Consider the following 25,787-nt stretch of genomic DNA (forward strand, 5'->3'; position numbering starts at 1 on the left):
CCAGTCTAAATTTATATCGCCTAGGGTTATGGTTTCTTGAGGCAGGTGTTAGGATAGCCAGCAGAGGATATTTTCCAAGGTGGCTATGTTATTACCAGGGGGCAAATACATACAGATAATATAGATTGATTTAGCATTGTTAAGTTCAAGTTTAGAGATGAGAATTTCAGTATTGGAGTCTAGGGGTATATTACAGTTGTAAGTTGTTAATTGCAAGCCAGATTTAAATAGAATAGCAACCCCACCACCTTTCTTAGCTACTCTGTCAACTCTTAGGATATTATATCCAGGTGGAATAATTTTATTATCTTTAATGATAGGTTTTAGCCATGTTTCTGTTAGGCAGATAATATCAAAGAGATATACTTCTAGAAGAGCATGGAGTTGAGTCACTTTGTTGTTGATACTATGTCTATTAAGATCAGCTAGTAGGAGAGAGTTTGAAGGTTTGGTAAGGGGATAATTGCAAGATTGATTGTGGTTGTGAAGAGAGACAGGGTTTGCTGTTGGGCCAGGGTTAGGATGAATATGGCCATCCTTTACTGTGAGGAGTTGTACAAGACAGCTTGGGTTAGGGAATTTGTTGTAAAGAGGTAACACTCTTTTGAGATATAGTGTATTATATTTAATGTATAGTGTTCTATGATACTTTGCATGTAGGTAGCTAGGTGAGCATGTTAAGTTTGCATGGTCATGCAGGTGTGATAAGGGTTGAGAGTTGGTTTGTTGGTTGGGGTAGTTAGTATGTGGATATATTGGGTGCTCATATGAGGAGAGTAGATAGGCACTAGTTAGAAGTGGTAGTGGTAAAATAGTGAAACAGAGTAGTATTAGAAAAGGGTTGGTTGGATTAGCCATTGTGAAGGATTGGCTATTTGTTCTATATATGTGTAGATGTAAGTATTTAAGGTGGGAGTGAGTAAAGATAGGAGGGAGTGGAGATTATGGAGGGGAGTGGATTAGGGATAGGAGATGAAAGAGAAGATGGCCAATAGGAAATGTGGAAAGGGGTAATGGGAAGAGGAAGAGGTGTGGTTCAAGAGTAGAAGAGTAGGACCCCTGGGGTGGGAATTGGGGGCAGGGAGGGGAGCGGAGTGAGCCCACAGAGCGAATGGAGCGGGTAGACACAGAGACTGAAGCAGTTGTAAAGGAAAAACAATCAGCAGGACTAATATTTGAAGGTAAACTTTAAAAGTCAGATGAGATGAAGGCTAGAGAGAAGTGTTCATAGGAGAGGTAGTAGTAGACAAGAAATAGAAAAAGAGTAAGGTGGGAGAATAGGATAGCAATGCAGGGACAAAAGGAGAAATAGGGTAAGAAGCTATGTAATAGAGAGGATGAGAAGGGGGTGAGGCTGGGTAAAGGGTGCCACCTAGTGGACAGGCCTAAAAATGCAGGCAGATGTAAAGGAGTCAGATGGAGAAATCAAGGGAAAGGTGGGCGCTTAGTCAAAAGGAGGGATTCTAAAGAGGATGGAAGAGAGAGAGTGATTTATGTTTAGAATGGGGATGGAGGCTGCTGGCTGCCTTAACTCAATACGTAAATTACCACCTGTAGCAGCCATACACTAGTAGAATGACAATTCAGATAGGAGTTGTTTAATACACATACTTTTCTTGTATCCTTGTTATAGGGTTTGTAGGGCAGATAGGCTGTGAGGTGTATCGCAGTTAGTTGAAGGGGTTCCTTTAGGTTCAGACTGATTAGTGCTGGAACACAAGTAGAGCAGGGTAACTTAAGGAGGTAAGAGAGACAAGGTAGTTAGAAGAAACAGGAGTTAGCACATAGCAAGTTAAGAGTGGGTATATTATACTAAACATTCACCTATACTTGTATGTAGATAGCAAATAAAACAGTACAGAGTATATTATACTAAATAGTCATCTATACTTATATGTAGATAGCAAATAAACAGTGCAATATCCTTGTATTACAGATGGAACTAGTCATTCACAGAGGCAGTTAAGTAAAAATAGCAGTTACACAATAACCCAACCCTGGTAGCAGCAGATGTAAAACATAGTCAAGCAATTATTTAAATGCTGCGTGGCAGTAAAACACTTTCTGCAAGAGTTATATGTCCCTAGAATTAGTAGCAGGAGCGGCCTTAGGTCAACAGGTGCCCTAGGCAAAAGAGCTCCGCGGCACCCCCCACCACACCACCCAGTGCCCCCATCCTGGTCTACCTACACCAAATAAACACTGAAAAAGCTCCACTGCTAGAGCAGTGCCCTAGGAGGCCGCCTAGTTGGCCTATGCCTAAGGCCGGCTATGATTAGTAGTAAGAAGAGGATACAAGTAAATGTAGTTCCTACCTATTTAATGGCAACAATAGTCAGTCATCATTAAACAAACAATAAGAAGGACTATGCTGGGTCAGGACAGGCTTAGAAAGATCATAAAATTACACAGTAACAGCTAATCAGGAATACAGTGAAAGAAAACTAGGCTTCAGAGTTAGCGCTTAGGAGGCGCTGCTCAAGAGCAAATTACCAGTTATGGAAAAACAAGGTAAATATGGTCATGCTCAGAGTAGGATCTGCCTGAGAATAGGGATTAATAAACTTGCCATAGATGGCTTGTTATAATGCTATAGGCAGTCTGTGCCCTTATCAGCTTGTTATACAAGCCAGGATTAATAAAATAGCCGTAGTCTGCTTGTTTAAAAGCCAGAGGCAGTCTGTGCCATTGTCGGCTTGTTAAAGATGCCAGTGGCAGCCTTTAATACCTATGAAATTTCAATTTACTTTATCAGCTTGTTCCACAAGCCAGGATTTATAAAATAGCCATAGTCGGCTTGTTAAAAATCCAGAGGTTGTCTGTGCCATTGTCGGCTTGTTACAGATGCCAGCGGCAGCCTTTAATGCCTATGAAATTTCCACTTTACTTTATCGGCTTGTTCCACAAGCCAGGATGTATAAAATAACCATAGTGGGCTTGTTAAAAAGCCAGAGGCTGTCTGTGCCATTGTCAGCTTGTTTCAGAAGACAGCAGCAGCCTTTAATACCTAGGAATTTCCCACTTTCCTTTATTGGCTTGTTACACAAACCAGGATTAATAAAATTGCAATAGTCGGCTTGTTAAAAAGCCAGAGGCAGTCTGTGCCATTGTTGACTTGTTACAGAAGCCAGCGGCAGCCTTTAATACCTATGAATTTTCACTTTACAAGTAATTGCTGCTAGACAGGTAAGCTAGCTCTTATTTAGAACTAAAAGAAACATTATGAGGGTGGTGTACTACCAAGGGCAGTGGCCAGGCTAGGAAACAGTTGGTACCATAAAGGTCTGTTGTGATCAAAATGATGTAGTGTACTAGTGACCAGAAAAACACTGATTTCAGCATAGGACACACAGTAAAATTCCTTCGTCTGTCAAGAAGACACTAAACCAGCGAGTATAGCTGGTTAATTACTAGGCTCAGGTTACCTTTAGTGAAACACCACGAGGTTGGTGTAGTGGACCAAGCAGTGTCTAGGCTTAGGAACAAGTGATGTTGAATCGCTGTACTGTAAATATGTAGCAGCGTAGATAGCTTACAAAAATGCCGCTATCGGCTTAAAAATGCCACAGGCATTAGATAGAGAATTTTACAGTCTAGGGATGGCTTTGCATCAACAAGTGGTGAGAAAGCTACTATTGCTAGTATACAAGTAGGAAATGCTACTAGCGGCTCAAGTGTGCAAGCAATCAACAGTTAGAGCATTTACAGTCTAGGTAAGACTTTACAAAGGGCGGGAAAGCAGTCACCATTACAGTTGTACATGTAGCAAATGCTAAATAATCCTAAATAGTTTTCTTGCTAGAGTAGCACAATACAAGCACTCCAAAAATACTTTATACTATGAATAAGCCTTAAGAACTCAGACAGTCATTATAAAACTGCTTTACAAAATATCAGGAAACATGTCGCTACAACATTTCTACAATACAAGCACAGTTAGGTTAAGATATCAAACAAAGGTCTGGATGGCTTGGAATATCCAAACCTACCAATAGATACTTATTAAACAAAAACCTTTGTTAAAAAGAGCCTCAATAAAAACATACAATAACTACATACCACAGGGGTTAGACGTCGGCAGAGGGAGCCAATGCCAATGCAGATGGGCTCCCAATACAGGGAATGGGGTGAGGGAGCCAATGCCAATATAGATGGGCTCCTAAGACAGGGAATGGGGTGAGGTACACCCAGATAGACCTGACACTCTCAAGCGATGTTTCTCAAGGGGCACTTGAAAAACTTGCTTGAGTTCCCGGGGGGGGGGGGGGTGTGATGATTGGGGAGAGATGGGCAAAGGCTACCAGCCTAGTCAAATAGATTTGATATATAATTCTGGCATTTGTAAATAAATGTAAAATACAGGCATGTTTTCTTGAGTGTAAAAGAATATTGTGAAATGTGGAACTGTAAATTATGTGATAACATTGCACTCTACTGGCCCAGTGAATGTTGCTGTGACCATTTCATGTTAGAATTCGGTTCCAGTGCATCTGGGTGAAGGTTTCATGCCCATTGTTTTAAGGTTAAAGTTTATGACCAGAATTTATATGTGGAATGTGCATTATTGCTCTGGTTTCTGTTAGAATATACATGTGAAATGATTTATATTGTTGTAAGTTTCTGAGCAGGTGTTAGATTGCTAAATAATGCAGTTTGTGGCCTGAGAAATCAGACCAGGCGTCAAGATGATGCAATATGAATACTGGGAAAACCTAAGTGTCAAAAATGATGTAATTTGGGAAGGCCTTAGAAACATGTTTGTTAGTAATATTTAAATACTATTTCTCACAAGAGACTGGAAGCATTTTGATCTTGGATATCTAACTCAGCACTCTGCCTAAGCTCACATGTAAGTTTTAGCACTGTGATTTCTTGTAGGAATAGTTAAAGCTAGTAAAGATTAATTAGGTATTTTGCTTTGAAATCAGACCTGACCTACTGTATTATTTTAAGTTTCTGTGTGATCTCTGAACTCTTAGATATGTCTGTGGTGTAGTAGTTTTGTCTTGTGTTTTAATTGTTTATTATTAAATATTTTTAAAACCTTCTACCTGTAGCTGGTTTATGTAGAGATAAATTATGCTTTAGAGTACATTATATATTTATTGAATTTACTGTTTAAGCCCTTCAAATAAGCCTAGACTAAATAGATAATAATATTGCACAGTAATAATTGGACACCCTTTTAAGGGCCTTTTAGTAGCTGATATTATTAGCTGGGTGGTGGCAGGGATTACTATTGTATGGTCTGTGTAAAGGGGCACAGCTGGAGAATCTGTGTCAGCCTTTGCCAAGAGTGTCTGTGAAGTTGTATAATTACTTATCTCGAAGTGTGTGTGTGGTGTGTCAGCTACTTGGCAAAGACACGAAGCACTGGTTGGACAGAGAGAGTACTGGAGGTTTTAGCTTGCCCAGCTAGGCTGAGACCTGGACCCTATAACTGTGTCAGTGGGGAGTCTTATTGGGGACCTGGTGAGCAAGGGAGCAACCAGCCCCAGACTGACTGTGATCTCTGTGTGCACTTAAGGGAAATTGTACTTTACTGTTTGCATTTGTTATCCTTTCCTCTCTTCTAGGAGATGACCTCCCTGGTGTTAGTGGTGAGGATTGAGGCTCCTTGATTTCTGGGCCAGGGCACATTCATCACATATTTGTTGTACTGAATAAACCAGACAATATGACAGTAATAGTCCAATATAGGTCATATATAAATAAAACTGTAACTGCCTGGCAATAAAGCTCTAACTCCTGGACTGATTGTGTTTACTCTGGTATTGTATGGTATTTATTGCTGCATTCTATGAATAGTAATGTTGTGTTAACCATTGTTACCCACACTGTGCTACATAAAAAATGTCTAGGGATGTCTGTATAAGACTGTTGTAAGTACAAGAACAGATTGTACTACCAAGAGAGACTTAAACAAAAAACACTGAAGAAATAGACAGCAATAATCAACTAGCACACTCTAATGTGACTTAAATTGTTGTATTTTTAGCAGACACAGCCATGGTTCAAATCCTGGGAGTGGTAGTAAGCTGTATGAATATCATATTTCTCAACTGTACAGATTTTTCAGAATGTCCAGATAACTGGCCCATATTTTCTGCCTGTTCCTCTGTTCCCCTGGCAAATCAATGGGATGATCTTAGAACTGTAGTTATGAAATAATGACATACATTTGATTTTCAGACCTCAAAACCTTCAGAAAATGTATATTAAAACAAATCCTGTCACTTTAGCAACTCTCCAAGTTTATGACAGCAATATTCAAAACATGTCCCTATTTGTACCCCATGTTGTCAAGCTTTGTCCAGAGTGTGTGCATTAAAGAGATTGAGAAGTATGTGCATAATATTAGACTGGAATCTGGGAATGTGTCAAAACAGTCAGGTAGTGTTAACAAATATTCCCTTCACAGGTCTGTTAGATAAGAAAACTGTGCCTGCCAATAAAGATTGAAATCTTTGACTGGTAGTGTTTACTCTGGTGTAGTATGGTCTGACATGTAGCATTCAGTAACATCTGATATCAGAATAGTACTGTTGTGTCAACCACTGTTTCTCACACTGTGCTATATAAAAATATGTGTAGGAATGTCTGTATAAGACTGTTGTAATTACAAGGTTAGATTGTACAACCAAGAGAGACTTAGACAAAAACACGGAAAAGATAGACAGCAATATCAAAATAGCACACTCTACTGTGACTTAAATTGTTGTATTTTTAGCAGACACAGGTATGGCTCGAATCCTGAGAGTGGTAGTAAGCTGTATGCGTAATCATACCTCTCAACTGTACAGATTTTTCAGAATGTCCAGATTATTGGCTCATATGTTCTGCCTTTTCCTCTGTCCCCCTGGCAAATCAGTGGGATGATCTCAGAATTGTAGTCACAAAATAATGACATATATTGGATTTTTCAGACCTCAAAACCTTCAGAAAATGTATATTAAAACAAATCCTGTCACTCATGCAGCTCTCCAAGTTTATTACAGCAATATTCAAAACATGTCCCTATTTGTACTCCCATGTTGTCAAGGTTTGTCCAGAGTGTGTACATTAAGAGATTGAGAAGTATGTGCATAATATTAACTTTAAATCTGGGAATATGTGTAGAAACAGTCAGGTAGTGTTAACAAACTTTCCCTCCATAGGTCTACCAGGTAAGACATGTAAGAATTTAGCTATAAGACAGTTGAAGTATACACTTTTTACAAACATACCACTGCTCAAACCAAGACCATAGGGTATTGTAATAATACCTGTACCTTAATGATTAGAGCAATGATCATTAAAGTTCTGAATACTACAATGATATATAAGTTGTTAACTGGCATCTCTCACCCCCCAACATATATGCAACGATAATCTAAATACACAAATCAATGGGTATGTTTACACCAAACCTACTGCTGGGACATATGTCCTATTGTTCAATAAATATTGAAATGTGTTTCTGTTAATGTTCCATGTTGAAATACTATCACTGATGGCTTGTTGCTATCAATGTAACCTGCATGTCATTGTAATGGCCACTGTGGTTCCATATATGCATGTGTTCTGTTTGCTTTGCAACTGTTCTAAATCTGGTGTTTTGGGTTAATGGGAATATCTATGCATGCTGTTATAATTAATCCTGGATTGTGTTGACTTCTGCTAACCCACATATGTTTTAAAACTGCAACACCATAGCATGTATGGGAAGGCCTGTCTCAGTAGACCCACCTCTCCCACCTCATCTGGCTGTGGCACCAGATCCCAGCATGCCTGGGACCCACCCTGGGACCTCCTCGTCTGCTCGCCTTGCACCACCTTTGGGTGAAACTGACTCAGGGGATGGGGTTCATTCCCCCCTGGGAGCAGGCGTGGAAAGGATCCTGTCACCTGAAGTCAGGTCCGGGGATTGGTGTGTAGTGAGCTCTGAAGGGAGTTTGGAGATGTGCTATGCCAGCTTGAGGGCTGCATCGCACATTTAGAGGGTAAGCCTGCCCCTCCTGCTTAGCCCCCAGCACAGCCACCTTTGGGGCAGTGAAGGTGCAGTGGTGACTGCCCATGGGTGGGGACCTCAGTCCCACTGTTTCCCTTTGGGGGCTCATTGGCTTCCAATTTCCTAATACCCCTCCCCATCCAAGGTGTTTACTCACCAAATGTGTCATATACCACCCCTGTATGCTGTCTTGTCTGTCTTCTGACCTAACCTGTCTCCCCAAATATACCTACTATCCTTCCCCAACATCCCACTCTCACCTTAACAAAAAAGAGCAATCTGTTCCCAACAAGAATTTCACACCATACATAACTGTCCATTTCTCACCCACTTACTACTGCTTACAGGTGCCTTAATCACTCTGTATCAACAGCCCCTGTTCTGCCCAGCAAATAAGTGATCAGCCCTTACAAGTGTCTAACCTGTTATACACAGAGAATACTGTACACATGGATGTACTTAATTTTGCAGTGAACCCATCTTAGCCTATGTAATTCCACTAAGACGAAATAGGCAAAACATCACATCAGTAAATAATCAGTCTGCTAGTTCAATGTCATTGACAGTGGTACTGGCAGGGTATATATCCTCTTCCCCAATGTAGTGCAGTCCTGGAGTTGGTAAACATAGGCATGCTGGTGTGGGTGGAACAGACCTCCACTTTGGAGGGTATGGGGTGGCATAGAACCGCACATAGTGTGATTGACAACTACTTAACCTGTTAACATAAACAGTACATTAGACTAAGTGGGGGATACACACAACAATAACCCCAGTGAGGATGGCTGTGCCCACAACATCTGCACCCAACTATATATACCAACTCCAGTATCGCTGTACAGCTGTACAGTGGGGAAGAGGGCATTTACACATCTACTACTAGTTTTGATGGAATGAATTTCCACAAGATGATTCCTTTGAAATGTTAGCATTTGCCAGTCAGTTCTTGGACAGATGACCTCCTGGGACATGTATTTTCTGCAAACTGAAGAAGATCCCTTCACATACACATACACTTACTTGGCAACACTGAGAGTAGAACCCCTACCTAGGTACTTATTGCTACTAATGTGTTTGGCCTTAATTGCACACACCACACAGCTTTTAGGATGAGATGTGTCCCAAGTTTCTTGTTAAAAGTGAGGAACATCACCAGGCCTTGTACAGTGTGGTAATGGGGGATGTACTGGGTGTTAATGAACAATACATAGTATGACATACTGTCATATATACATTGACAAACTCATATTCATAGACACATCTGAGAGACTTGGGTTTATCAGTGCTAACTACCTTGTCAGTGAGTCCATTCTGTTATAGATAATTTGTACACAGCACATGCATAATTGGGCTGGATAGTGTAACCAGTTACCTGCATGGTTGATGGTGACAGTGGTCCTCATACAGTGGACCTTGGGACATGTATTGGGGTTATCATGATGTAGACAGTATACCCAGCACCCACACCCCACATTGGATATTTTACTCACTGAAACCCATGATAATGCTCTGACATACCCACAATCACACATTGACCAGGACTGCAATACAACCCCTTGTCTATCTCATCAGTGCTACTACAGGGATATGCATTCATTGCACATGCCACAGGGATAGTAGGGTGAGGGTTTGCCATGACTCTCCTAATGTCAGCAACATCACTATCCCTTATAATGTATGGCAAGGTGTATTGTATTAGGATAATGTGGCCTCAGAATGCTGTATCCCACAAATATACACACCTGCACACATACACACACTTGCTAGGACTCAGAGGGTAACCCATGCCTATCTACCCATTTGTACAACAGTGTTATGCTGGTACTGCAAGCTCCAAGTAGCCTATAGGGTGAAGAGTGGAACAAGGTACATTTAATGTCCATTACAGCAGCAGCAATTTCTAACTATGACAATGGGGGGTGTAGTGGGTGAGAAGACACTCAGGGTATTATCAACTACAAGTTGACAAACACACAGACACTGTTATTCTCAGTAATGCACACTGACACATTGGTCAGTACTAGGGTCCAATAGTGCAGGTGTTCCAAGGTGTGTACCAAGATAATGTCCATGGAGAGACGAGAAGAGAAGGGCATGTGAGTACAGTGGTATCATACCACCTGACATTTGTCAGCAGGCCATCTATCAACTGATGCCACTTGAGTGATCCCCAGTGTGTCCATTAAATGCAGCACCCAATCATCTGGTTGTCTCTTGCAGAGGGCCAGTGAGATGCTCCAACTGACATGTATACAACATATATTACATAACATGGCCAGTGTCTGGGTTGGAGACCTGTACCCAAGCATGTTCTGTTCACTGTGTTAATCTTGTTGAGGTATCCATGGCATGTGGTGCATACAGGGTGGGGTTTCCTAACTGTGGCATTCATAACACAGCTGGGCAGACATGTCAGTGTCAGTCCAGCATAGATTAACTGTAAGCACCCAAGATGGATACTTGACATCTGCACATCTGTACAGAAAACAGACAGAAATCAGCTAGCCAACAGCTTATGCATTAGGATGAATGTTTTGACAGATAGACGTCTGACACTGACAAGTATGCCATCACTACATGACAGCAGCCCTCAATTACATGTCCTATACACATAGTAGTCTACAGTTAATATCCATACATCAAATAAATATCCAGTAGGAAATACTTAATAACACAAACCTCACACGCCAAGAACATGATAGTCATTACTCAGAGTCCAGCTTTGCATGCAGGGTGTATGGTTCCTGTACTGCAATCTGTAATCTACTCTTACTTGAGAAAGCACTGTTAACAGTAGTAACACAGTGATACAATACATGCAAGTGTGACTGCATATAACCTGAGATATTACCCATGTATGAAGCACATAGAAAGAGAAAAGATTGTGGTACTAGTCATATATACTTAGGTGTCCCATACAGTATACTCACACCACTTGTTACTCTAATGACAGCACATAGAAGCATGTTATGTACATGGAATTAAATACACTTGTTAAAGATGTCATTACCCTGCTATTTTCTCAGTCTGGCATGTGATCACTGGTTACCAAGGCTAAGCTATTCTTAGCAGGAGTAAGCAACTGCTAAGCTGACTTGAGCGGTCGTAAGTGAAGCTGACATGGTGTAAGTGACTTTTCATTTAACTGTACATTAGCACCGCTTACCGCCGGGCAAACCCATGCAAACCTGCTTAAAGCGGTTCAAAACTGCCTTCACCACTCTGTATCCAATGGTCCTTGTTCGGCCTAGCAACAAAATAAACAGCCCTTATAGGTCTTGTACCATGGACCCTGCACACTATAGTCACAGCAGTTAACCACTAAGCCATCACAGCTGTAATGATGCTTGTTGTTTTTTCAAATATATCTGTCAGTACACATACTGAATAGAAGTGAACAGCTGCTTTGACTTCTACAATTGTGTAGTACTTGTTAGTGAAAATAGTGTTGAATCAGAATGTTGTTATATCTAAATATACACATTTCACATAAATATGGTGGGACACATCTGGGAAGGTATATACAACACTCATGAGTACACAGAACAAGGATATGGATATATATATATGTGTATATATATATATATATATATATATATATATATATATATATATATATATATATATATATATATATATATATATATATATATACACGTGTATATATGTGTGTATATATATATATATATATATATATATATATATATATATATATGGGTCTAGGGCTATTCACTGGAAGCACATTTCACTGAAAGTCAAATGACTGTGCACAAATCACTGAATGCTCAATTCACTGAAAACACAATTCACTGAAACGCATTTCACTGAAAGTTATATATGGCCTGTGGAGTTAGTATATATAGTAAGGGGGTGGGGGTTGAGGGTGCATAGCCCCCCCCCATATAGTTTGGATATATATTATGCTCAGAAAAGAGTAATTTTTTGGAATTGCAAGTATGCCCCCCTTAGTATATATACTAACTCCAGAGTCACACTACAGTGGGGAAAAGGCCATATACAACTTTCAGTGAAATGTGTTTCAATGAATTGTGTTTTCAGTGAATTCAGCTTTCAGTGAATTGTGCACTGTCAAATGTGTTTCAGTGAAATGCGCTTTCAGTGAATAGTCCTAGACCCATATATGTATACATATATATATATATATATATATATATATATATATATATATATATATATATATATATATATATATATATATACATACATACATATACATATATATATATATATATATATATATATATATATACATATACATTTATATACATATATGCATACATATATATATATATATATATATATATATATATATATACACACACACATATAAAACATATGCCCATAAAATGTAGTGGACTCATACCTCAGCAGCAGTAGTTACAACCTCTTAGTGTAAGGAGATGTAATGTAAGTATTGCAGGTATAAATGTAGACTGTTGCTACAGTAACAGGGGTTGTGTTAACAGACATGTTGTTTGCGAAGTCACTTCGGATGCTGACATGTACACCATCAGTTACTGACAGACATCATAAGATAATCATAGTGAAGTACCACACAAATCACAGTAATGATCCTGTGTAATACAGCAGAGATATAACTAATACACGTGGACAGTCTGACACAATCTTGTCAGTCCAGATGTATACACAAAACTCCAGATGTGTGGACCAAGCCTGACAAAGTGGATGTTTACTGCCACATAAATGGGGATCTCACAAAAATACTGGAATAGATAAGCTCACACAGTTGATGCATTCACACACTCCTGTCTGTCCTAACACATATTAACCGGAGGAGCAGAGGTCCCAAACCCACATACTTCCCACTAGTTAGTGACATACATCTTCACCGCATCCTACTGTTTGTTAGAAATACATAAATATTATGGTGGCCAGGCAACAGTACATCTGACAAATATCTGGACATAACATCAACGTAGGTAAACACACTGATCTGCTAGGCATGTCGGACAGCACTGTGCAAACTACAGGCAGACCCCCACAACACTGACCCAAGTTTCCTATGGAGGAATACACATGTACTTGCAAATATAGGAGGCACTACAGGCATGTAACAGCATGAAGTAACAGACACATGTGTGAAAGGGCACACCCACAACCAATCTGAACACCGTCACAGTCACATTATGGTAAGTCTAATTAATAGTGCAGTATATGGACTTTATGAACAAAACCATCCTTATATGTGCCACTCACACAATAACCCTACATATATTTAGCAAATATACAGTGTAGTATGATGCCTGACTGCAGTATGGGACATATGTCAGTCTGGCCCTATAAACAAGTACGCTGATAGGGTACTATAAACTGGAGCAGCTTCCAAAGTCAGATAGAACATGACCAAGAACAATGACATCTACTACAGACTGTAAACAGGCCAAGTAACATATTCACAATACACACTCTGTCAACAATAAACATAAGTACACAGACCTGACTACTGTACAGAATACAACAGAATGTCCAGGTTTTGTCCTCAAATATAAGGCCTACTATACATAACATGTCTAGCAGTCTGATATCTCACTGGCTTGTTATCAGGTATGATGTCAGTAAATAATAATGTACTCTACATATGCACCTTTTACTGCATGACATATGGGCAAGGGGTGACAGACAAGGGGGACAGAGGCACAAACAGGGCCAATATTGACATATTGCTGTGATAAATTGAGAAATTCCCTGGTGTAACAGGGTTTGTTGTGACATATCTCTTCTGAAGGAGATGACGTTAGTAACTCACATGGATGTCACCATGTACTGACTGCAATCATCAGAGTATGCTACTGCATTTCTAATTATAGGAAATGTGTGAGTAACACACCACATGTAAGACTCCAAACTCTGGCCAGTCTGCAGATAGCCCTACAGGTGAGAGTTTCCTCAATCACATAACACTGTCATGCCAGACTTTAAATCATGTAGAACAGCCATATCCACACAAATTCTGTTAAACCAACATTACTTCAAATATAAAACAGCAATACTTACATTCTGTCCCCATGTCTGGAGCATCCCCCTTCCTGTTTGTTGGCCTGTCTCCACAATGTATGTTGTAAGAGGTATTTCCAACTACCCTCTGTGATACTGTTTGTCAAACACCCACATGAAGTCCTAATCACAGTAAAAAAAAAGGGCCAACACCCACATGAAGTGCTTAGTTATAGGAGTGTGTTTCCATGCAATTGGCTATAGGAATGATACCAGAGATGTTACACATGCAATTAGCAAGTGGAGGACTCCATTTCCTGCACAGGCCATCAGCTGATCATGAGCATTACCTACAAAAGTCAAGGTGCTGTCTATGAAAAACAGATGTATTTTTCCACATCTACCAGTGAGAGAGAGAGAGAGAGAGAGACAGAGAGAAAGTAAGAAAGGAGGAGAGAAAGAGCAAAGTGTGTTTGTGTATGATCCGTGGGTGGAGAGTGGTATCTGGGTATTATAACAGTTGCCTATATTGTTTACTAATCCATACTTTCACATAGTAATTGCACATGGCTGTACACATTTATGCCTGAGGATTGACTACAACAACCTCTGCAGTGTTTGAAAACTGTTCGCCTTGTAATGTGGACAATGGGACATATAGGTCCTGAATATAAAGATGTAGCAAAACCCACACTGCAAAGGATCCTGTCATTACACAATCACCCCAACAGGATAATGATGACGCACACACACACACTTAGCAGTGCTGAGTCTCAAACCCCTACCCAACTATGTATTGCTAGTACAGTGTTACACAGTTATTGCACTAGCCACGGAGTTTACATGTTTGAAAGATGACCAAAGATATCTTTGAAGATGAGTGACATCAGCAACAGTGCTAAAGGATGGGTAAGGGAAGTGTAGTAAGTGTGAATGCCCACAAAAGCAGGTATTAATGAAGACACACACACACTCTCTCAGGGAAACACACACATTATCGCAGTTGCCAAAATCAGGATTAGAACTCCTACCTAACTAGTTTGCTACACTACAATATTACGCAGCTATTACAAGTGCCACAGAGCTTATATGATGGTTGTATGGCCAAAGGGTTATTTCAAGGTGAATAACATCAGCAGGTGTGCTAAAGTAGGGTAATGGGAGGTGTAGTGAGTGTGAATGGCTTCAAAATCATTAATCTCCACACACACACACACACACACACACACACACACACACACACACACACACACACACACACACACACATTTGCCAGTACTGAGATGCATAGGTTCATTGCTTCACAGGTGTGTAGTAGGTGAATGGGCCTGAAGGCTGTACAAGGCTAGGCAAAGGGAAAACCTTGGCATCAGGCCACATGACAATAGTCTCCAATGCGGCTCAGGGGTGTAGTCCCTGGAGTGGACCCCACAGGTGGGTATTGTATTCACCATCCACTCATCTGGGTTACAATTCTGGGTGGCCAGTGATGTGCACTGCTTCCCATGTATGTGATCTATATTCCAGAACATGGACAGTGTCTGGGTTGTGTACATGTCCCACATGCATGTTCTTTGACATGTGGAAGTGTACTTGAGTTCTCTGGGGCATGTTGGGTGGACAAATTGTTTTCATCTGATGTAGCATTCCTGACCTCATTTGGTGAGTCCTGGCTGTGGAACTGAGGTTGTGCTTGCACCTACATTGACAGCATGATACAGGTATTCAGTGGAGTTAGTGGCATCTGTCCATATAGGGCATGTGTATAAGCATGGTATTCCCTTTGTGGGTTACATTTGCAGACTGTACAGTTGTTGCAGGTGTCCAGTGGGGAACATAGCAAACAGGCCACTGTATGCATTTATTTGCCTTCTGCAGGGATGGAACAGGGTGCCATGTCATTTTACTTGCTGGATAACACACACTCATTCAGGAGATGTAACACATCACAGTACTTTCTGATGTCAGTGGCATTGTTGTAGTCAACAGGCATGTAGTCTACTGCAATCACGCTGTGGTTACTATCTGTGAGGCAATATGCAGGAAGCTACCAATATAGTGGTTGTTGCCAAGCTAAGTGTGTTTGTGTATGAGAGATAGGTGGAGAGTGTTCTCTGATTAATAGAAGGGTTGTCTATATTGTTCACCCATCCATAATGTCACATGTGAGGCTATGGATTGTCTGCACCAGCCTCTCTGATGTTTAACATCTGTTGTCCTTGTAAGGTGGACATTGTGACATATACCAGGTCCTCAACATAATTTAGCAAAACCCACCCCACAATGCATCCTGTTATTACTCAATCACAGTAAACTCCACACAGGATACTGATGACACACACACACACACACACACACACACACACACACACACACACACACACACACACACACACACACACACACACACACTTGCCACTGCAGAGATTCAAACCCCTATCCAGCTTTGTATTGCTACTATAGTGTACTGCATTTATTGCATGCGCCATGGAGATTATAGGCATTATATGGATGTTGTCCCAAGGTACTTCTAAGGTGAGGAACATTACCGACCCTTGTAAATACTGGCATAGGGTGATGTAGTGGATGAGAGATCCCAAAATAATTTTACTCTAAACACACATTTACATTTTCCAGGGATGAGGTTCAAACCTCTATCTAAAAATCTTTACTGACCATTATGTTACACATTTACCACATGCACCACTGACCTGACATGGTTTTGGGTTGGCAACAGGTACTTCTAAGGTGGACGATATCTGCAGGACTGCTAAAGTCAGGCTCTGAGATGTGTACTGGGTGTAAATGGGGCCAAAATCTTTGAGGTACAGACATACATAGGTACACACACAAACACTTGCCACAGATGAGAGTCAGACCCATACCTGTGTAGTTACTGCTACCACATTGGTCCCCATTTATGGCATGTACCATGGAGTTTACATGTTAGAGAGCACTCCACAGGTATCTTTGAAGGTGACTAACATCAGCAGCAGAGCTAAAGGAGGGGTAAGGGAAGAGTAGCAAGTGTGAATGTCCATAATATCACACAAGCGCACACAGTTTCACAGTTGCCATGTCTGGGATTAGAATTCTTACCTAAATAGCATGTTACACTATAGCATTACACAGTTATCACACGTGCCATAGAGCTTACAGGACTGCCCTTGTCCAAAGGGGTATTTCAAGGTGACTGACCTCAGCAGGCTTGCTAATGTAGGGCAATGGGAGGTATAGTGACTGTGAATTGCCTCAAAATTACACAGTTTCCATATTTGGGATTATAATTCCTACTTAACTAGTGTGTTACACTATAGCATTATGCAGTTATCGCACATGCCACAGAGCTTATAGAGCTGGCTCTTGTCCATAGGGGTATTTCAAGGTGACTGACATCAGCAAGCTTGTTGAAGTAGGGCAATGGGAGGTATAGTGACTGTAAATAGCCTCAGTACCATTAATCTGTAGACACACACGGTTTCCATGTCTGGGATTAGAACTCCTACTTAACTCGTATGTTACGCTATAGCATTACTCAGTTATCATGCATGCCACATAGTTTATAGGGCTGGACTTTGTCCAAAGGGGTATTCCAAGGTGACTGACATCAGCAGGCTTGCTAACGTAGGGCAATGGGAGGTTTAGTGACTGTGAATGGCCTCAAAATCACACAGTTTCCATGTCTGGGATTAGAACTCCTACTTAACTAGTATGTTACACTATAGCATTACACAGTTATCGCACAAGCCATGGAGCTGGCCCTTGTCCAAAGGGGTATTTCAAGGTGACTGACGTCATCAGGCTTGTTAAAGTAGGACAGTGTGAGGTGTAGTGACCGTGACTGGCCTTTCTCTCTCTCTCACACACACACACACACACACACACACACACACACACACACACACACACACACACACACACACACACACAAACTTTCATAGTTGCCATGTCTGGGATTAGAACTCCTACCTAACTAGTATGTTATAATTTAGCATTATGCAGTTATTGCAAGTGCCAAAGAGCTTATGGGGTTGAGAAATGGCCAGCAGGTTATTTCAAGGTGACTGACATCAGCATAAGTGCTAACATGGGCAATGGGAAGTGCAGTGTGTGTGAATGGGCCATAAACCATTCCTCTGGAAACACACACACAACACTCAGTCACACACAACTTTATATTTGACAGTACTGGGTATACAAATGCTAGATGAATACTGATTTATACTATCATGTTACACAGTTATCACAAGCACACAGACACAATAGGGCTGAGGGCTACCAAAAGCAAATGTCTACAGTGATTTACATCGGTACATCATGTGATATTGGCCGATTGGATGTGTGGTGGGTGGGACAGGCCTCATGATGGCAATCTCTTTGTCTCTGTCTGTCTCTTTCTTCCCCACATCTGTGTGTGTGTGTATGTTTGACCTATTTTAATGTGTTAGCCTTGGAATATGTGTGAGTATTCCTATCCAATGTGTGTGCAAAGCATGAATGGTGTGCATTGTGGTGTGTAAAGCACAAACATCTGCGACTGTCGGATATGTATAGTCCACTTGTTGTTGTCAGATATGGGCTTCATTCTCTAAGTGTAGGAGCATGCCCAGTATGACCTTCTGTATTGAGTGTGTGAATCCATTCCAGGTAGGTTGTACTTCAATGCAGGATTTTTTGTTCTACACCTGCAGCTAGCAACCTGTTTCTGCAGGATATATGTAGATAGGTTGACAATATGGAGTCACAATGGGCGAAAGATAGTGGGATACTGTAACTATTGTGTCTGTGCTGCTTGTGTTATATGGTTGGTGTTAGTAGAGATATTCAGACATATGTACTGTTTTACACTGTGATGTATTATGTCATCAACTACTGACAGATATATTTATTTGTTCACAGTTATTTCCTGGGAAATACAAGATGAATGAAGCTGTGTCCAGCAGTCTACATATTCTTGCACACTCATGCCATTCTGGAAGGGTAGCTGCAGACACTTGCTGATGGGTCTGTGCAAATGGTCCAGCACATTGGTACAGTGGTGGCTGAGGATCCCCTGTTTGTACATCTATTAACATAACAGAATGGCCATATCCTGCTGTGGCCATACCTCTCAGCTGTACAGATTCATCTAGGTTACCCAGAGGCAGGGCTCATATATCTGGTCAGTTCCCCTTCACATTGTGGTTTACAAGCAGGTTTGTAACCACCCATTATTGGGTTTGCAGGCAGGGGTAGTATGGGCACACATCAGAGTTTCAGACTTCACACACTCCATGGCGTCCATGATTCTACACCCTCCACTCTGTTATTCTATCCTCTTCCAAACATTATGCAAGTGATATCTGAAAAGTATCCCTATAGTTGTCCTTTCATCCCAGCGGTATTTAGGGTTTGGTCCACAGTTCATGCAGTAGAATATGTTGGCCATGCTACTGGGATTTGTCAACATGGCCTTGCATTTGTATTTGGTGGACTGTGTTATGTTGTTAGTTTTGACCCCATGAGATAACATACATTGGCAGTATGGGTGAGGCACAGGCCTTTGACAGAGGACTGTAGGGCATTTGGTAGTGATGCAGGCCATCTGTACCAGGCCAGTGCATTCTGTCACTTTTACAGTCCCAGGCTATGAGTCACTGGATTCTCCTGAGGTGACAGGGTAAGTGTGTGAAGTGTTAATGGCAATAGTTCCTGTCCATATTAATCCATTTTCCTGGATGCTGGCAGGGTGCTGCTTACAGCTAGGGACACACCTGCATGTGAAACCTCTTCAGCATGCTACATTCTGCGGGTATTCCCTTACAAAAGTGGGGGTCATACTGTACTCATTCCCAACATCAGGGATATGACCTGTGATAAACCTGTGGCTGATGGTGGAGTGAGCTGAGTGCATGTTTGATATGGAAGCTTCTTGCAGCTGACTCACAGATATACCTTTGATATTCCCCTTATGCTGCCTTGTGCAGGGACATAGGCAGTTTCTCATTACTTCATAACTGTGCCTTTTGTGGTCTGCCAGTGACTGGCCAGACTATATCAATATTCCATACTACACAGACAACTAATGTGCTGCTAACCTGTATGTACAATTCAAAAGGTGTGTGCAGTTAACAGTTAAATGTTATGTACTCTGTCTAGGGTACTTCCACCTGTGTACTGTGTGTATGTCTGGGCCCACATTTATGGCATATCCATCTTTCAGATGGTGACAGATATTGACATCTGAACAGTAAGTATGGATGCTGCTGAATTGGGTCTTCCTGGGATGCATTGTGGTTGGCAATACAGTTGTCAGAACATGGCCCTGTCATCAACATTACTATCCATAGGCCACCGAGACACAACCCTCATGCTGACCACTTCCACACATTATACAACACACAACAATCTAACAGACAGAACCCTGCATATTGTACACATGCAACAATCTATCCTGTAAATTGGGCCAGCTCAGATAATCTGTGCTCCACTGTTATTAAACCCACATGTACATGTTACTGCATTTCTACATAGGATTGTGTGTGTGTGGGGGGGGGGCACACCTGGCAATTGTAAACATTTTCTATGACTGTATTGGTCTTTCAGGTATTCTGTTGGCTTCCATTTTGTTTTTTATTCTGACCTATCATGCAGACTTGAGGCATATCAGTAGAGTACAGATCTTCGGTTTTATTGACCTACATTTCAGTTTCAGACTTCTTACCCTTCAGAACTATCATACAACTGCCTGACCCATTGTAGTCTGTCTGTGTAGGTCTGGAGGTGGGCTGTTCTCCATTGCCATCAATTGGAGGCCTTAGCACAGCCTTTTCTTATGGTCATCTACACCTGTCCAGCTGGCTGAGGCTGTAGTTGGGTATGTGAGCCTCACTGACATGCATGTCTGTTTCCTATGGACACACATTTGGGCCACCACATGTACTGCAGTGGGATTTGTCACCTTGTCTAGTACTGCCTACTTTTTTGACACCAATATTTGTTATGGATTTCATGCTGCCCATATAGGTGTCCACTATCTGCTGCCATCCCATTCAGCCCTCCTATTCCCTTGTATGCTCACAGCCATACCATAGATACAACTAGCAGAATATACTACTCCATTCAGCAATTGATAAGAAGAGTGACTTACCTTGTGGCTGTGCCAGTATTGATGATGGTGCTGGAGGGACAACTATGTCCGATGCACATAGTACACTCCCTATACATGGTAAAGCAAATGTAGTGTCATGTTTGGCATCCCTTTTACTGCATGTGCGAGTCAGAGAAAGGTGTCATTCCCTGAGTTCCTACCATGTCAGTGTATGTGCTATGAGTTGCCTCTTTGCCAAAGCCTGGGCATACTGGGCATGCCTCCTTCTGCCTACATGAGCAGGCTTAGGTTGTTCCTCCACCGAGTTACTCTGTGCCTGTGCTGGCCTTGGCAATGGTGGGGGCTGTGTGGCCCTGCCCTGTGCTGTTCCTGCTGCAGCTGTTTCCACAGGATCATATTGTGTAGCATGGCACTTACAATGAAAATTTGTGTACATGTAGCTGGAGAGTACTGCAAGGCTCCCCCGGATATGTCTAGGCACTGTAACCATGACTTGAGCATCCCAAACACATGCTCTATTATGATTCTGGTTTGTGCGTGTGCCTCATTATGGATTTCTATTTCGGGTGTGTGTGCATTTCTGATGGGTGTCAAAAGCCACGGCTCCAGTGCGTAACCAGCATCCCCTACTAGGTGCCCATATGAGATGTCCCCACTGGCAAATCTCTGGTACAGCTGTGTCATATACCAGATGTGGGAGTTGTGATAGCTTCCAGGGCTGCCAGCACACACATTCAAGATAATGCCCTGGGCATCGCACATGACCTGGCAGCTGATGGAGGGGAAGCCCTTGCGGTTTAGGTAGACCCTACTCTGCTAACCAGGTGGTGCTTTGATCTATATGTGCGTGCAGTCTATAGCACACACTACATCAGGGTATTCAGCTGTTTGGTGGAAGAGATGCATATTGCTGGTCAACGTCTCATGGGTGTTGAAGAAATATATGTGCTCACCGGCATGTGCTGACATGGCATCCAGGAACTGGTGGAGTACCCTGGATGCTGATGCCTGTGAGATCCCCATGATATCCCTAGTTGTCCTTTGGAAGGTACCTGTGGCTAGTATTCTTAAGCCTACACATTCTTTGGTGCACTGGGATGAGTTCCCCTCTGTTGGTTCTGTGTGTGAGGTGTGGCTGGCACAGCTCAACAATTTGCTGTAGGATGTCCCTGTCCACCCTATAGTGCTCCACTATCTCCAGCTCATCTAGCCCCTGGGTCTGTACACTCTTCTCCTTCTCCTCACTGTGGGTTGGTCATCAGCATTCTCATCCTCGCCACCTTCTGCCTATTCCACATATTGATGTATGAGAGTGACAGCAGCCCCAATCATTTTGTTAGTTTTGTCAGGTAAAATGTCCCCATCTGTGTACACCGGTGGTGTAGAGTTTGTAGGAAAAAACAGAGTGAAAGGTGTTTGCATAGTTTGTAGTAGTGTGCTGGGCTGGGATGCTGCCTGTGTAATTGGCTGATTCTGATATATTTCACCTGCCAGCTATGCTAGTTCTCTTTGACTGCCTTCCTACTGCTGTTATCCCTTCCCATTGCCTTCCCGTTTAAGCCCTGAGGCGTGCCATGCATACTCAGTGCTCAGATGTGAACAGAGCTGCTATTTCCCAGTGTTTTTTTTTTTTGTTTGTTTAAAACCCAGTGCACAGCGTGCACACCTGTTTAGGGAATGTAAACACTGCTAGGAAGCCTTAGACACCCCCCTTCCTTAGCTGTCCTTAGCTAAGGGCAAACATGGGCCACAGGGCTCTAATAAGCTTACAGCATGCATGACACTCCCCCTTATGAGGTCATCTACCTCTTATGCTTATACCATGGTTTTGCTACACCTACATGGTTGGGTGCAAGCTAACACTGAGGGGAAATCTGTGACTCAATATCAGTCCCCTCATTTGCATAAAACTGACTGCTAATGCATGGTTACAAAACTAACACACAGCCTTCCCCTTTACTACCACTATCCCATGGTATTGTTGTCTTATGGATGCCATTGACTATTATGCTTTCTTTGGAGCTGTCATGCCTCCATTTTGCAATTTGCAGAAATATATTTGGTTAATAGCCGAATACATTTCTTCAGGTTACACTATTCCTACACAGACACCTGCCTGCTTCCTGGATCACTAATTAACTTCATTTGCATGTTTTTCACCTGCAAATGGGTGTAATTAGCATACAGGAGCTGTGTCCATGCAGGAATAGTGTAGGAGCGCTTGTGCAAATCCCAGGAGCCTGTTCCTGGATCGCTCGTTGGCCATAATGCATGCAACCGCTCATGCACTATTCCTGCATGCCGTGCAGAGCTTGCTAAATCTCAGGGAATATCTAGAGCTAGACATTTTTTGTATTGTCTTGAAAGAGAAGAAATTACTAGGTTCAAGATGTAGAAGTATTTTATTGTTTTATGACTTCCAGGATCTGTAAACATCTGAGAGATATGCATTTTTGTTTGTAGTTTTTGACAATGGGGGTTTAGCTTGATAACTAAAGCCAGGTGACAAAAAGTGATGTCATCCAAGCTAACCCAGCAGTAATATTTGATATTAATTTAAGAACTCTCTCAGAGACAGACTGTGCATTTTGTATTTTGTCTTTGACCTAACATTAGCTGTAAACATCCACTCACCTCTGCACTTGCCTCATTGTAAGTTTTTAGGGTACAATAACTCTTTCAGATTCAGATAGGAATATAGTAAAGTATAGCTTGAATGTTTTCTTTTTTATTTTAAACAGTCCTGCAATGTTGTTTTAAATATTCCCTGTGATATTCCTGTGATTTTGAACTCTGATGTAACTGATTACTTACTGAGTATTGTCTTGTTCCTTTTATTATTTATTAGTAAATATATTTAAACCTTTCAATTGTGGCTGGTCTGTTTAGAGATATTTAAGCTCTTAGAATACTTGCATATCTATTTGGTGACACTATGCAGGCCACTCCTAAATAACCTCGCTCTTGGTCAGACTACCATTTGGATTAATAGTAACATTACACAGTAGGATTGGACACCCTTTGCTAATGGCCTTAAAGTAGTTGATAAAAGTTGGCTGTTGGCAGTAAAAACTACCTTATAGTCTTGACAGAAGGGGGCATAGCTAGTAAATGTGTGCCAGCCTTTCCCAGGTGTGTGTGTGTGTGTGTGTGTGTGTGTGTGTGTGTGTGTGTGTGTGTGTGTGTGTTTGTACATAAATCAAATCTCAAGGAATGTGTGTTGGCTACTTGGGCAAGGACACGAAGCAGTGGTTGGACAGATAGGATACTGGAGATCTTGGTTTGGCAACTCAGCTGAGATCTCAACCCTATAGCTGTGCCAGTGGGGAGTCATTTTGGGGATCAGGAGAAAGAGGGAGAAACCAGCCCTAGACTGACTGTAATCTCTGAGTGCTCTTAAGGGAAATTGCACTTTACTGTGGGTGTACTTGTCAGCTCCCAGTGTGCACATTCCCCACTGTTGCCAGTGGTGAGGATTGAGTCTCATTGATTACTGGGCCAGTGCAGGGGCATCACAGTAACCCCATAACTGGAGCAGCTGAAAGGAGAAGAAGAGGATTTGCTGTACATCATTCATCCTTTACATTTTTTTAACTTTTCACCATACTCCTTAACCTGTCCCCTACAGTCTGCTGATTGACTGCTTTGGCTCTCCTATGTTTTCCCATTTTCACAATATCTTCCCATGGAGAGTGGTTGGTAGAGTGGCAGAGAAAAAAAATCAGGAAGGATCAGGGCATTGGCATACAGTGTTCCACCTGCTCACTTTTCTTTCTTTCTTTCTTTCATTCTTTCTTTCTTTCCCACTGCTTAAGTAGTATTGGGTCCTTAATGAAAGGCCTGTAAATCTGTGGGGAAACACTTTTTGTTATGAAAACTGGCAAGGAGATTTATAAGCTTTACATCCTTGCATGCATGAGTCTGGCTTTAACTATTGCTCACTTTAGATTTAGAGTGGCATCTTACAGAGCTTAGACTCTCCATAGGTTTTCCTTAACTGAAATGGATCGATACAGAAGTGTGATTTGCTTTAAGATAAAAGGTACACACAATATAATTTTCCTTCTCTCTCTCCCTCCCTTTCTCTCTCTCTCTTAATTTGACCATTTTGTGTGAGAGTCTCTCATGTAGATATCTTTGTGGTTTCTTCCATTCCACCCTGTTTTTGCTCATCTGTGCAGTAGTTTCTTTACTAAAGTACTCCTGCCAGTGAAACCATTCACACCTCGTGTTCCTGATGACATTTTTGTTGTTCCTCCTTGGTGATGATTTTGGCCTTCTCTCTTCTGAGTTTGCAACTCTTCTCTCTTTGCTCCTGCTGTTACTGGTAATATACCCTATTTGTCTGCTGTTTCAGTTTTGTAATGTTGACTATTTCCACCCTTTGTCTTCCTTTGGTGTACCATGTTTCTTTTGTTGGTCTGTCATATGTGAGGCCTCCATCATCTGTAGATTTTTCTTGGACTTTATAGGGAACATGCTTCTCCTGTTGTTCCTTATGGCTGATTGTTATGTGTTCTGTTTTCTCTTTCTTGTTTTAGAGAGATGTAGGCTCTTCTTCTGATGCATTGGAGGGTTTATGTTTGTACTGGAGGGTTTATGTTTGTACAGGTGGGGTATTATTTTCCTCCAGTTTCTTGTGCTTTCTCCAGTGGGCTTTGTAACTTTTATAGCTCCCACCCCATTTCTTTTAGTTTCCATTACACATTTGGGGTTTTTAGAATGCTTTAG

Source organism: Protopterus annectens, chromosome 12.part0 (genome assembly GCF_019279795.1).
Source record: "Protopterus annectens isolate FY-2018-M chromosome 12.part0, PAN1.0, whole genome shotgun sequence".
In the NCBI taxonomy this organism is placed as follows: Eukaryota; Metazoa; Chordata; order Ceratodontiformes; family Protopteridae; genus Protopterus; species Protopterus annectens.